Source organism: Triticum urartu, unplaced genomic scaffold (assembly GCF_003073215.2).
Source record: "Triticum urartu cultivar G1812 unplaced genomic scaffold, Tu2.1 TuUngrouped_contig_4364, whole genome shotgun sequence".
NCBI classification, from domain to species: Eukaryota; Viridiplantae; Streptophyta; class Magnoliopsida; order Poales; family Poaceae; genus Triticum; species Triticum urartu.
In genome coordinates this window covers 5,728-9,398 of record NW_024114947.1, presented here as the reverse complement: position 1 = coordinate 9,398, position 3,671 = coordinate 5,728, and the positions used below count along the sequence as shown (strand labels likewise).

At 45.5% G+C, this 3,671-nt stretch overlaps 1 pseudogene; it reads right to left on the bottom strand.

Moving 5' to 3' along the window:
• Positions 1-1,160: 1,160 nt before the first annotated feature.
• LOC125527718 lies at positions 1,161-2,889 on the bottom strand (annotated as a pseudogene).
• Positions 2,890-3,671: the final 782 nt, after the last annotated feature.

Below are 3,671 nucleotides of genomic sequence, written 5' to 3'. Positions count from 1 at the left end.
ATAGTAAGCTTTTTTGTTGTTCAACCCACTCATCTTAACATAGTGACAAATAAATTAGTTTAACACAAAGATGTTGTCTAAGATGGAAAATAAAAAGAGATGTCGAAACGAGTAGTACAAGTGTTTTCTGTCATGGAACATGAGATATGTCCAAGAAAGAAAATTTATTAGTATAAGGGTACAGAACATATATTCTAATCTAATTTCATGTATTGCTCTATATTCAATCTTGTATGCACACTTCATAACATGGGGCCACAAATAAAAAAATATTAATTTTCAAATTTTAATAAATTTTAGTAGTTAAATATCTCCAAAATAATTTAATCTTTTATTGTGAAAAAAATTCACAACTTTGAAACACATTGAGATAGTTTAATTTGATTTGTATATGGTTAAAAACAGACATTCGGGTGAGATCTTTGTGAAATGTTTCGGAAATTCAATAAATTTTGTGTGTTTATTTATGAGTTTTTTCATAATTATTTTGCGAACAATATAGTCTCCCTATAATAATTTAAACAAATCGATTAGAATGTGGAAACCTCAACATAATTGTTTAAAAGGTCATGTTTTTTATTTCAAAGTAAATCATATTATTTTAGAGAATTCACTTAATTAAACAAATTAATTTTGTAAATATTCACACCAATTTAGATTATATGGACATATATTAGTCAATTTTCAAAAGATTCCACAAACAATGCACACTTTTTTCAAACCATGCATGATAACTGCATGTAATCACTTCATTTTCCGTTCTTATATATTCAGTTATTTTTTAATATATTTCATATTGTTACCAGTGTTCGAATTTTGAAACTTGCATTTAGGATATTTTTTTCCAAATATTGATTTTTTAGGTCTTCCATATTTAGATTTTGTAAAAAGATTATTTTAAAATAACATGATATATTATTCTTGGTACTTGCCAGTATTTTTGAAAGTAACTGTATATGCATTTCATTGAAAGCAGAGGCATCGACAAAACAACAACAATGGATTACGCTCTCCTAGATAGGTAGGGTGCACGTTTGAATAATCATGTTCTACGACTAGTCGTATAATTTTTTTGCATGTTGCAAAGATGACAGTAAATATTGGAAAGCTTGTCATTCAAATTATGTAGTGAGCAATCTAAAAGCAAAAACAAAGAATTATAAGTTCACAACAGTAAATTTCATTTCAGCACCCAACAAACCGGCCGGCCGATCGAGAGGTCTATTCTAACTAGACCATGTTTACAAGCTAAAGGTACGTATCGTTGTGACGCAGTTTACGTCTTGGCGAGTCATCATCGCTAGCTGGCTCTAATAGCTTTGCTTAGGCTCATCGCTGTCTATGAGCCCGAGCGCCGCCTCGAGGTTGGTCACCACGTTTGACATGGCGGGGCGGTCCTGTGGCTGTGGCCACAGACAGCGTGCTGCCGTGTAGGCCACGAGCTTCAGCGCCTCCATCTGCCCCGGGGTCGGCGCCGGCGACGGGCGCCGGTCCAGCACAGACCCCAGGTCCCCCCTCTCGATGATCGGGGCAGCAAAGCCAGCCAAGGTGTTCGGGTCCTTACTCTCCCAGCTAGGCGGCCTACCGGTCAGCAACTCCAGCATGACGACGCCGAAGCTGTACACGTCGCTCGCCGGACTCACACGCCGCGTGCGGTGGTACTCCGGGTCGATGTACCCCAACGTACCGGCAACCTCCCCGACGAGCTGGCCGTCTGCCGTCGGCTCTTGCCAAAACGCCGCGGCCACGCGGGCTGCCCAGCTCTCGGCCAGAGGGATGCGGGCGGAGCTGACGTGGCGGTGGATGATCCGCGGAGTGGCCACGCGGTGCAGGTGGTCGATGGCCCTGGACGCGCCCAGCAGCGCCATGACACGCGCCTTCCAGGACGACGTCACCGGCGACGCAAAGCCGCCGCCCTGCAGGTGGTCCCTGAGCGTGCCGTTGCTCGTGTGCTGGTACTGGTAGACGAACATGCGATCGTCGTCCTCCGCGCACCAGCCCACGAGGCGCACGACGTGGTCGTGCCGGAGGTGGCAGAGGGTCTCGAGCTCCGCCACGAACGCACCCTCTTGTTCGTGGCGTTGCTGCCCGTGATTCTTCAGGCTCTTCACCGCCACCTCCAGGCCGTGGTGAAGACGACCCTTGTACACCGTTGCGGAGCCGTCCTCGCTGAGCACATGGCCGAAGTTTCCGGTCAAGACCGCGATCTCCGCCGACGCGAACTCCACAGCTGCATACTGGACCATCGCAGGCTCCTATGGAAGACGATGGGTTAATTAAGCTGCAAAACCAACAAGATGAAAATGGTTCTTCTCACTGTGGTGGATATGTACGTACCTGCAGCTGCGCAGAAGCAGATCCAACAACCATTGTTGGCGCTACTGGTAGAAGAACGCTGGTGGGATTCGGAGGACAGACCTGGTCGAGGCGGCGGGTAATGGAGATATGGCTGAGCAAGGGGATGAGGATGAGGTGGGAGTCGATCCTGCGGTTGACTTCCCTGAACCTCTCGGCCTGGTCGTCGGCGTACAAGAATTTCCTGCTCGCGCTCCATTTCTGGCAAGCGACGATGAGATCGGCCCCCCCCCGGCGGGCGGCGGCGCCCCCGCGGGGCCCGGCAGCTGCAGCAGCAGGTCGCCGATCACGGATACGCGGCTCGCGAGATTCTTGCACTCCAGCTTGTTCTGCCGGGCAGTCTCCGCCGCCCCGGTGATCTTCGTGACCAGCCCGTGGACGTACAAAGCCAGCTGGGCCACCGTCGCCAAACCCGCCAGACTCGCCGTCGTGGCCGCCATGGCAGATGGCACCAGGCTGCACTGTATACCAACTAGCAAACGGTAATTAGTACTGCAGTCAAGCCACAGACCCACGAGAAGAAGAGGTGGATATACGTAGAACCCCGATAACGCGTGTATGGTCGCTATGGGTCGCTGCCTCGCAGGACGGCCGGGTCGTCGCCCACTCCGCGTTATGGTACTCCGCATTATTTCTCTATATATCTAGGATTAATTATAAAAAAAACTATCACTATTCTCGGATGGTGTTGATTTGTTTTTTCTTCCATAAATTTAGTCAAATTTTACAAAGTCTAACTTAAAATAAAACTAATATGCAATGTATTTTAAAATGAAGGAAGTACTTTGTTAACTAAGTCTTGTTATCTACTTCAAAACTCGGGTAAAAAAATTACCCTCTGCCAAAAAAATAACTAAAAACTCTGGCACCAGTTTTCATCTAATAGTTGGTTAACTAATTGATTGCACATTTTTATGCACTACATGCAATTTTAGTTTTGTACAAAACAAATTGTGTAATCGTATGATGTTTGTGAGGATCTAAATTATTGCGATATACATTGGCTGGATGGAATAACTGAGGGAACAAAAAAAGGTAGAATGGGTATAAATAAAAACAAATCTTAGTTTTTTTAGGGGTACAAATTACGATCGATTCCCTTTTCAAAACATACAGCACAAGCTCGGGCTCTTCCTGCATGTTATAAAAAATAGAACCGATGGCAGGCTAGCTGGGCCGTGAACACGGTGAGAACGGGCTATAATAACACTTTTGTGGTTTTGGAACTACTGATCACATTCTTCATGGTTTTGCTATTGCTAGTAGCTATAATAACACTTTTGCTTGGTAGAACCCCCTAAACACATTAATGAAGG